Here is a 12,073-nt window from a genome sequence, read left to right on the forward strand (position 1 = left end):
TTACATATAGGAGATAAGGAACGTAATGCAACAAACAGCATGATGATTGAGTCTACATTTAAGATGCAAAATAGTCCCTCGTGCATTCTAACTGAAATTGAAAGCACGTCCTGAAAGGTGGAATGATACACCTATAGGAATCAGCATGAGGTGAAAGAGTGTTACTCCTTGGGTGGTGCCACATCCCATTCTATGTATAGTATGAAAAGTTGCAATTTCAAACCAGCCCTATTAGGAAGATGCCTAACTGTGTCCTAAATCCTGGGATTATGAGTTTGAGGGGACATCAAGAACAGCAATCAACCGAATCCCCTTCCTTATTTTTGCTGCATTGGGTGGGCAGAAAGAGTGAGGCAATTCTTTTGCACACGGTTTTAAATTCTTACTTCTCTATAAATGCTTATCTAACCACATGTGGACACACATGACAGAGTACGAGTATTAGTTGAAATACATGTTTTGAAATAGTGAGTGAATTTGAAAACCTGTTGGATGTGCCATATATATAGACGATGTTAACAATATTGACTAAAAACTTCTTGTGTTCCCTGAACACCAGTTTTTTAAAAGAAAGGGACTGGCTTACAATATTTATTTGCATTACACATGAACAATGAGATATAGCGTACAAATATATTTGGGGTAGGTGCATATGAGAAATGTCTGTGCTTTATATGTATGGCATTTGTGCTTCTTGGAATATTACTACTTAATTGGAGAGATCATCAGATATACCACCTCACCCAACCCACCTGCCACTTTGTTACTGATTTGAACTTTAGAACTGTAGCCACTCATTGTCAAGTCAACACTGACATCGAACACTGTACGTCTACTTAATAATTCAAATTATTATTATAAAAGACACAGGGTGGATAAGCAGCATGTAAGAAAACGGCAAAGTATTAAAATGGCGGTGCATTCCTATATGATTTGGCTGCATTGTTTGATTTCTCAAACTCCTCATCTGCACAGTCCTCCGCATACAGAAACGTTAAAAGGAAGAGCACCACATCCATGGATGACCAATATGCAGTGTGTGATGTGATTGCTGAAACATAACTACTTTCCACAAGACCCTCCCGGAGTTCAAAATCAATCCTGTGCTCCAATTCCAGTGGGGGGTCTAGAAAGTCAGTAATGGGTGTCGGGAGGTTCTCTGCACCTTCAGTAAATCCAAACATAAAAGCGTTTGGATCTTCCTGTTCTGATCGATTATTTGATGTATCAGGCGTCTGCAAAGTAGGTGCTACATCTGAGACTACTCGTCCAATGCCCCTTCCCAAGCGTGTAGCTCCTTGTGAGACAAAGTTTGCAGCAGGTTCGGTCAAGGACTGCTTGGGTATGGTAGGTAGCAAGGGCTGGCTTGGCGTGCCTCCACTGTCCGAGACTGTAGAGACTGTTCGAGCTTCTTTATATGGTTTAGCATAGCATGGCTTCATAAACCTATACGGGATTGGATTTGCGGTATGATACAAGTGAATCTGAACAGGCGAAATAACAGAGTAGTTCTTCAATATCAAAGGCTCCAGTCTGTATGCTACAGGATCAGTAGGATAAAAAATGTTGAACACGCGGTTACAAATGTTTTTGGGAAGAATATGCTCTTGACTGCCAAGATTTCCTGGTCTCATTCCCCGCAATGCTAAAAAGACAGCCAATGGCGATCCCAAGCAGAAGAAATGTTCAACCTTAAATTTTAAGTGATGAGTTTTCATCGTCGATTTAAGTCCAACTAATCTGTGCTGCAATTGTTTTATGTGCTCTTTGGTGGCGTAAAGCTCTTGAATTAGATTTCTTTCTTCATCTGAGCCCCAGTTTTCTTCACTTCCACCCTCATCCATTAGAAGGAACTGCTCACACATTCTCACTGGGTTCCAACCAGTCATTATGTCATAAGAAATAACACATCCTAGTGAGTGTGACACAATGGAAACCTTGCCCCCTTTTTCACTGAAATCGGGATTCTGGGCGCAAAAGAGAGAGTAGAGGCGATTAAGCTCCGACTGAAGACCTTTCACTAGTTCATCTCTGTAGAGGGGGCTGGTGTAGTACATGATGTCCATCGCACTGCTGTTCAGCAGGTTCCTGATGCGAGATAACCGCTGCGGTGTGATTGAGCTCACTGTATCTCCATCCAGTGCCAGCTTTGTCCTCCACTCCACGGGCAGGAACTCAACGTGACTGGTTGTATTGTTGTAGAAATGTTTTTCCTCAATTTTCCTCGCCATGTCTCTCATCATGCTTGTGTTTCTGATGATGCTCCCCTGGTCTATCTTTTGACCGATGCCATGCACCACAAAGACAATGTGAGTCGTCCGCGGCGGCTTATCTTCCAGGCTGGCTTCTTCCACGTATCCTCGGTGAAGTCTCGTGCCGCTGCTTGAAAAGCCCAATTTCTGCGTGACTTTCCTGGCAATTTTGGAGGTGGTGGCATCGCTGTAGAGGTACACCTCGTACACGTTGTGCCAGTCAATGTGGCTGCGATGCAGCGTCAGAGTGTGGATCGGATCTTTGGTGTCAGGGGCAGGGTTGAGCTTCTGCTCGAAGGTGTGCCACAGGCGCTGCCCCCTGAAAAAGCTCAAGTGTTCTTGCTCGATCAGGTTACTCACATCCTGGGGCAGCGGCTGCCACGTCCCATCCACGAACCACTGGCCTCGCATGATGGAGGTCTTTTCGCGCTCTTCCCAGTACAAGGGATAGCAGCCTCCCTCCGTCAAGTCCACCTCATACAGGCCGGCTCTCACGGGCACCGGCTCCAACGCCTCATCCGGCAATGGGTCGGGACCCAGCTTCAGGCGCGTGTTCGAGAGGCGCCTGAAGGTAAGCTCGATGCGCAGGGAGTCGTAACCGATGAATGGCTTCCAAGTATTGTTTTCTTGGTAGAACCACCGTACCTCTTCGGGTCCCAGCTCAGTCACTATCTGGTAAAGAAGCGAGGAGTTTTCCCCTTCCGAAATGTTGCTGCTGCTGCTTTCCGCCCCTGTTAGAGGATTAGGGGGGCCTGGAGAGTGGCTCGGTTGGACTAGTTGTGCGCCAGCCTCATAACTCCCCGATTGTCGCGGCTCAGACTTCGCGCGCTCTTTCGCTGGCTTCCGCGGGTGGAGGGGCACGACAGTCTCTCCTTCTAGCTCTACGTCGTCACCCTCCTCGTAGCCTGAGAAGTTGGATCTGAACTCCAAGAGGCTGTCGGTTTCAAAGGGTACTGAATACATGTCACTGTACCCCTCGGTGTCATCGCGGTCGCGGTCACTCATCCTTGTAGACGGATTCGGTGTCAGTGGACGGGGGTGGGGCGGGCCGGCAGGAGCCCCATGGGGTTCACCGACCTGTCTCCGGCCTTGAGGGCGAGGGGTTGCGGGCCCGGCCGTGGGTCAGCTGGCGGGTCGCCATGCTACCCCCATTGTCACGTACACAACCCCCCCTTGAAAGAAACAGCATAGGCTAAAAAACGGTCAACTGAGATAAATACATATATCGCAGTGCACCGTCTGCAGCCACCTTATAGCAATGCCACCTGTTTTAGAACTGCGAGACAGTTTTTAATAGATTTTTTTTTACACAATTCAAAGTGCTGTTCTCACGAAAATGGTCCAAAGGCGCATGGTTGGGCTACCTGCCCTTCTCTGAGCTAGGTTTGTTAGCACTAAGGTCACTAGCTTTTTGGCCTGGTGTGACGTCCAAGTTACACAGGTGTATGGGTAAACTGCCCTTTATCCAAAATGGGTGTTTGACCAAAATCCTCCTTCTGTTTCGGAAATTGACTTAACATCCAGAGACAACTTCTGGATATTAATGGCCCTGGGCCAAACGTATTTTGGGGGCTCCTGTGCATATCAGCTTTGAATTTATGATCCAGTTTCAGCTCTTTCGTGTACTCTTTGTCTAGATCACAAACAGTGCAAAGACACGTTGGTACAAATTCTAAATGTGTTTATAGTTAATATTCAGGGATAAGTGGTGTATGTTTTCAATATTGTAACACAGTAGAAGCTCACTAATACAACTGCAAATAATCACCGTGACATCCTCCCATTTCTCATGTAAGATCCTGTTTGGATCTAAAAGAAACATTTTCTATGGAAGTTGCAAGAAACAAAAACACATATATTTGCAACATTTCTGTAATAGATTCTCACACATCACCCACGTCAAAAATGAATTAAAGGAAAACTTTGTTTTAAAGCCACCTGTTTAAGAATTCTTATTCAAGGTCATCAAGGCAAGACTCTCTGCAGAACAGAGCTGTCTTTATTAGGGCCCCCCTGAAAGTCTGGGGCACTGCGCCATAGCCCACTTTGCCCATGCCTTAAAACGTCTCTGTTCGCTTTAAGAACTTCATCTAAAAGATTGTGTTTTAGACTCATTAAGTCTAAGGGCCTGATTAAGAGTTTGGGGATGATGCAGGGGGCCACAATGCGAGTGCCCTGCTGCAGCAACATCAAACCACAAGTGGTCAGCCCGCCTGCTGTATTCTGACTGGAATACAGGTTGGGCGTCCCTGTGGCAGCAGTCCCAGGGCAGTGCCTTTCTAAGGCGCATGAAGAACCTTAGAAAGGCACTGCTGTGGGAGCTCCGCAGCCCGTTCCTGCACTGGTCAAAATGCACAATGTTGTGATTCATTCTGTGAAGGAACAGAGGGTACATACAGACAGGGGGGCACACCACATGCCTCCCCTGCATGCATCCTCATGCACAGAGGCTACAGGGCCCCCCTTAGTTTCCTTACCGTCAACCATGTCATGGTGAGCTTAGCGAGGAAGCTCTTATATTGCTTGGTGGTGCCGTAGCAGCACCGTTAGCCTATTACAGCCTCACACTACTGCACCACTGCTGCGGGATCAGGGATCTCCAGCAGCTGTAGTGGTCCTGTGGCAGTCCCACTGCCCTAGTTGTAAAGCAACAGGTGGGCCGCCTGTCTGGCGGTCAAGGGACCGCCACCATGGATTCGGCAGTTCTTGGACCGCCAAACTCGTAATTAGGCCCTAAGTCATGAACAGCGACTCTAGCATCTTGGAGCACGGCCTCCTCGGCCACTTTCATTGCTTTTCTGGGATTCATGGCTGTAATATGGCATTTCTGTTATACAGGCTTAAAGTGACATGAAACCTGTGTGTGTGTGTTTTTGTGTATGTGTGTGTGTGTTGGAGATATCTCTACCAGGCCCATGGGCTAAGAAGTGCAATTAAAAATCCTTTACTAAAGGCGTGGTCTATGATAGGGCATGGCTTAAAACATGTAAACTGAAATCCTTTGCTTCCCATGGCATGCCACCCAACTAGTGTTTTGGTTTGTTTAAGTGAGCTTTTTGTTATTGCATTCAGAAATATAACATGAAGATGATATTTTGTTTGTATGTTTAATGAACCAAGAATTAAGGTGCTCCTCACTGGATTTGGCCACTCAAACCAATTTAGAATACCATTTCCTAATTAAGTGGGAAGCACATTTGGCTTTACCATAAAGACTGACAAGTACTATAATCGATCCATTAAGGTTTATAAAAAAGAAATTAAAGGCATTTCAGAAAGCAAAACCAGTGGTTAAGAGTCAGTCAATCAATCAATTGAATGACGGTCAGAATAAAATGCAAGAAATGCAAATACAGTTCAGCTCGTAAAGAAATTAAGCAAAGTTAGAAATCAGAGGTCAGACCAGCACAGTTTTGCCTGCTAAAGATCAGGGTGAGTGAGTCCACAGCCCTCAGGATGTGGCCCCTTTTAGAGGAAATTACCCAAAGAGAACCATACATTTTGTGTGAACGTGCAAAGTTCAGCGTCTTTCCCAGCCTGGGAGCATGCAAATGTATATGCCACACACAGAGATTTGTAACAGACGTCTTTATTCTTCCACATACAATCACGCTCTGCACACAATGCATCATAGTTTTCATAACCACACCTTAACACCTCCCAGCAGGTTGCGTTTATCCTGTTTAGAGTCCGTAAGGGTCCTGGTCTCGTAATAACAAAGATGAAACATCTCCCCCTTTGTTAAATAGAAAGTGCAAACAACATAGGCATAATGTTTCCACGAGTCGCCTAGGCACTCACACTGGTCTGACAGATCGGCTAGTATGACGTAGTTGAGATGCACCTTGATTATGCAATGATAACATAGTCTCAGATGTGCAATATGGACATTCAGGTAGGGTCGCCTCACCCGTGATCTGAGGAGCTGACGAACATTGAGGTAGGTGTTTAAAGTGTGATGAGTCACGTGTCATGGATTTTCTACGACAATGCGCAGTCTCCATGTGTCCTTTGCACATTACAACTGTTAAAGGGTCGACAGCAAATGAAGTGTCTGTTTTCCCTTTCTGTTTGACCAGTACCCAGTCCCCTTTATCAAAGACTGTTTCCTGGGCTTGTCGGAGTGGATTGGCATATGTTTTCATTTTGCAATTTTGAAAAGTATCTGTTACACGAAACTTATCAGCATTCATCGATCGGTCCGATGTCCATTGTGTTTGTTTGGTTTCAATGCCTCTCCCAAATAGCAAGGTGCCAGGATTCTCACCAGTTGTGGAGTGAGAAGTTGATCCAGAGGCACAAACATCTTGACACATGGATTGGTATAGATCGATTCCCTTCATCTATGCTCGCTGAATTACTCTTATGAGGGTGCCAATAAATCTGTCAACAACACCTTTGGCGTGGGCCAGAGAGATGTATTGTTTTGATGCTTGACATTGAGTCGAACAAGAAACTCCTTGAATTCTTTGCTATTGAAAGGCAGGCCATTATTATATTTGAGATTAGTGGGGATACCCAATGCTGCAAATATGTCATCAAGCTGCTCGATGACTTTGTCATGGATTGTCGATGATAAGTCTTCCACCAAGGGAAAACGCATGAGATGATGTTCATTTCCTAGAGACCCCAAGAAATCAATTACAACTCTATTCAAGGCTGGTACAGGACGGTCAGACAATGTCAATGGATGCTGCATCCCCTTGGGAGATAAACAGTTACAAAGATGGACCACTTTTAGGTCTTTTTCAACTCGTTCATCTATGCGAGGGAACCACACTCAGACTGTTAGGGCTCTTTTTGTGGCTGTAGTGCCACAATGTCATTCATGGACCAGCTCAATGACTACCTGTCATAGGCTTCCAGATATTACGATTCTCACGCCTTTCAGTATGCCACCCTCTTGGGTGATGGTAGCTCATCCTGTATATTTTTTAATTCAATCTCATCAGCAAAGGGTTGAATACTTTTCTTCCAAGATTACGTTGTACTGAGGTTTTCAAGGACAAGAATGTTCTTCTCTTCGCTGATCGCAGCAATAATCTATTCAATGGGGAGAGCTGCTGGCATGCTGGACCTCACAATGAAGTTGAGACATTCTTCAGCGGCTTTGAATGTCGAACTGTGGCAATGTAGCAGCACCCATGAAAAGAAATCTCCATGGTTTTGGTCTTTCCACGGCTTGTGTACTATCACATAGTCACACTCTTGCAGCCGCAAACACACTTCTTGATGCAAGGGGGCATCTTAGGTTTTAGGTTTCCAAAGATAGTGAGCAACACCTGGTGGTCTGTGATGAAATTGAAATGTTTCCCTTATAAAAGCACATGAAAATATTCTCAGGCCCACACTGCAGCCAATCTCTCCTTCTCTGGCTGAGAATCGGAACGTTCTGTTTCAAACAAGCTTCTACTGGAAAAGGCCATAATGTGCCTCTAGGAATTCAGATGCCCATTATGTTGAGCAAGAATTGCCCTCAACCCCACTGGGCTCAGTATATAACTTGGGGTCAAAATAGGCTATTTCAGATGCATTCCCAAATGCATTTTTTATTTCTTAGAAACTTTGGTTGCATTCAAGGGACCACTGGAATGGGACATTCCGCTTTAAGTCTTTCAATCCGGTACTCACCGTAGAAAGGTCACGAATGCACTTTGAGCAATAACTGGCCATGCCTAAGAAGGATTGCAGCATGGTTACATCTTGTGGAGGACTAGAAGATGACAGTGCTTGCACCTTACCCCGGTCAGGAGTCATTCCTCCTGTCAGTCAATATGTGTCCAGTGAATTCAAGTTTTGTTTTGTGAAAATCACACTTTTCTGCATTCAGAGTGAGATCTGCATCAGAAAGTAATTGGCACACTTGTGTGAAAGCCTTGTCATGCCCCTTTTGTGTTGTCCCAAATACAAGTATGCCATTACTGTACTTAGTCTTTTGTATCTGATCAAATCCACAATCGAAAAAGTAGTAATGTACCTACAGTGCTCTTCCAGGTTGAGTTGATGGTAAACCTTCGTTCAGGTCAAAATGGGAGTAGACCTTTGATTCTGTAATGGTTTAGAAGCAGCCCATGTGTATACCTTCTTGTTTGATGGAGTAAGGCATGGTACAGGAGATAGGCTGTTGATCTTTTCTACTGCAATGATGTTAATAAATGCACCACGGTACATAATCAAGGTTATGGGGCGACAATTAAGGTTATGGGACAACCATTTACCTGTAATGTAATTTTAGGAGTGTCCAATCAAATTTTGATGCTTCATTTGGTTATTCTTCTTTTACATTTGATCTTCTTTGCAAGCAGCTAATTCTACAAGTTCATGTTGTTCCTTAGTTGATATAATGAACTCACATACGTCTTCTTCTCTAGTGCCTAGCAATAACTTTGAAGAGCCGTTATATGACAAACTTGACGATGATCGACTGTGCTTGGTTTCTAATTGTCATAACTGATGTTACCGTTTGACCTTGTGGGCATGGCGCGAATGCTTCTGAAACCTCCGGCATCCATTTTCTCATCTTGCCGTGACGCACTTGCTTTCTCTGTTGCTTTGCAGACTGTTATGACGTGTTTTTCTCTCCCTCAGCCTTTGCATGTCTGTTCTATGGCTGAACATTTACCTAATGGGGAAATGAAAACTTCATTGAAAGCATACCTTTTTCTTTTTCTGAGACACCGACTTGTGTTTATCTATTTTTTGCTTATGTGTACTTTTCATGATCAACACTGATTCATTATGTGTTGTTCTTGTTTCCATATCAGCAGCTTTTCAATCTTCTCATTATTCTGCCCTCGCAGCCATTAGCATTTTCTCTAAATTGAGTGTCTCTCTCAACATGCTGTTTCTCTCCACATGCTTGTTCTGAAGTGATCTGAAAGACAGCCATCAATGACTGAGGTGTATGGCTTCTTTATCATTAAAGTCACAGAACTTACAGTGTTTGAGAAGTGCATCAGTTCTAACAACCAACTCATCCATTCACCAGTCAGTTGTCATGCTTGGTTGAAGATGTACTTTTCACAGTGGACGTTCGGCATCAGATTGATCTTGGCTTCCAAAGCTTCTTTTATCTTTTGGTATGATATTGCATCAGATTGGAAGTATTGCTTTACCACTTCTTTTACTCCATCACTGCCTATTGTTTTCAAATATGTTAATATATTCTTATTGTCTTCTTCTTCTAGCACATCTATGATATCATCAAAAGTTTCAATCCATGCAGCCCACCTGGCATCGATGTTCTCTTTCTTCGCTGTGTCAAACGATGGTGGTGGATTGCAGAATGTAGCCACATCGTACTTTGCGCTCTCTTCTGTAGCCATTGAGAGCACATGTTGTTCAGGCAGCGTCCTTCATGCAAAGCAGGACTGTGAGAAAGTGCCCTCTTTCTTGCATGGTATGCTCCCACTTTTTGCTGAATTGCTGATGTTCTTTGACTGAGTGTGCCCTGGGCTCCTGCCAATCAGGTACCGAGGGCCTATGTTCCTTCCCTAAAACTATATTGAAGCCTAAAACCCAATTGGCATCTCTGGCCACATGTCAGCCCCCGGTAAATGGTACCATAGGTACCCAGGGCACTGTGAGCAGAGAAGGCCCCTAAGGGCTGCAGAACTTATTGTGCCACCCATAGAGGACCTGTACTCTGACACACACACACTTCCTTTGCAGGCTGAGTGTTTGGGTGCAGAACAAAACAAAGAGCCAACATGACACACATCCCTGTGTGCCATGGCCTCAAACCACTGCCCCGGCATACATCAGTTACCCCTCTAGATGGGTGCCCTATGCCAGTGGTGAGGGTACAGGTGCATGAACCCTGTACCCCTACAGTGCCTAGGTCCATTCCTGGGCCCTGTAAGTGCAGTGCTGCCATTTAGAGTATATGGTGCTGGGAGGTTGTCATTACGAACACCACAGCACCATAATGGCTACACTGAAGACTGGGAAGTTTGGTATCAAACTTCTCAGCACATTAAACCCACACTGATGCCAGTGTGTGATTTAATGTAAAATTCACCTCAGAGGGCATCTTAGAGATGCCCCCTGAAACACAACCAACTACCAGTGACCTGACTGAGTGGCTGCGCAGGCTGCCACCACCAGACATGTTTCTGGACCTGCTGCTCTCGGGGGCCTGAAACAATGCACACCCTGAGACGAGGTGCTAAGCCTCCTCCCCCAGGATGAGCAGGGTTCACGAAGGAGAAGCTTCAAAGGCATACCGCCTTTGTGAGTCTCTCCAGACCACTTGCTGTACTCAGTAACTGGTCCCCACTGGTTCTACCCCCTACTTTGGCAGGAGACCCAGCAGGAAAAACAAAGTGAGGAAGAGAGGTGTGTCCACCTCTGCCAACTCCACCCCTAAGGTGGGGGAGGTGAGGTGAAGCACAACCTCGAGTCCCCGCCATCTTGAGGATGGGGGGACCCAGCCAACCAGGGACAGGCTCCTGCCCCCCCACTGGAGAGTGGCAGAATAGGGTGTGTACCCACCCCAGGGAAGGGACCCAATGGTCCCTGCCCTTTACCTACCTGTAACCTTCCTTCCTCAGATCCAGCAACAACAAGAAAAGAAGAAGGACGAGAAGCCGTGCCAGGATGGCCCAGAGAGGAGTTTCCATAATAATAGGGAGACATGTAGGTTTTAATCTCGAAGGGTCGTGCATAGACCCCAGAGGTAGATGGGCAGTTGCATATGGTAAATTAAACAATGTTAATGTTATCCTTGCCACAATCTATGCACCAATTTTGGACGACCCTCAAGCTATTCTACAGGTTAAGCAGGCATTAACCGGTCTTTCTGGACCAATAATTTTGGGAGGCGATTTTAATCTATTACAAAACCCCCGACTGGATTCTTCCAAGAAAGACCGCCGACAGAATACACCCCAAGTTGCCTTAGCTGTTCAAAGATGTAAAATTGGCCTAGATGTTACTGACCATTGGCGTAACTTAAATCCTACCAAGCGCGAGTATACATGCCACTCAGCAAAATATAATTCTGCGTCAAGGCTAGATTTTTTTCTGTCATCCCATGACCTAGAATTTTATCATTACGCCTATCTACCTAACGCTTTTTCAGACCATGCAGCTCTTTGCATGAAGGTCAATTTGGGGAATTATGAAGCATGATCTACAAGTAGATGGTTTTTTAATAAACTTAACCTTCTTGACCAACAATGGTGCACGGATATTAATGAAAAGATAGAGCAATTTTTTATACAGAATAGAGGTACAGCCCCATTAAATATAATCTGGGATGCATTTAAAGCCACTTTACGTGGAATAATTACATCTAAAGAAATTCAAAAGCTCAAGGCAAGAAGGGAGGAGAAAACCAAACTTCAAACTGAACTCTCGCAGGCAACCCAAGAGCACTACAGGGTCAGATCTATGATCTCTGGACACAAACTCCACGAGGCGAAGTGCAGGATGAAAGATTTTTATTATGATTTAGGTGAGATAAATAGTAATTCACAAGCACAAAAGATTTATGAGGAGAGTGAATACACAGGAAAGCTGCTGGCCTGGTAATCTAAAGAAAAGCAGGTGCGTAATAGAATAGATCAGCTAATAGATCCCATCACTAAAATACGAGTTAAGACCACCATTTCCATCGGTGAGTTATTTTTAAAACGCTATGAGGGGATATATCAAGCGACTGAGGGGGCTACACCTGACTCTATCACGGAATTTCTACAGCCACTTGAAATACCTAAAATAGATGCTGAGGGTAAGAATTACCTTACACAGGATTTTACACTATTAGAATTAGATGAAGTGATAGAGTCCTTCACCAATGGCAAGGCCAACGGCGAGAA

General features: G+C 44.9%; 1 pseudogene; it reads right to left on the reverse strand.

The window, feature by feature from the left end:
* Positions 1 to 905: 905 nt before the first annotated feature.
* Positions 906 to 3,257, reverse strand: LOC146858008 (phospholipase DDHD1 pseudogene; annotated as a pseudogene).
* Between the last annotated feature and the right edge of the window lie 8,816 nt (positions 3,258 to 12,073).

The sequence above is a fragment of the Triturus cristatus genome, chromosome 3_2 (genome assembly GCF_964204655.1).
Source record: "Triturus cristatus chromosome 3_2, aTriCri1.1, whole genome shotgun sequence".
Lineage (NCBI taxonomy): Eukaryota > Metazoa > Chordata > Amphibia > Caudata > Salamandridae > Triturus > Triturus cristatus.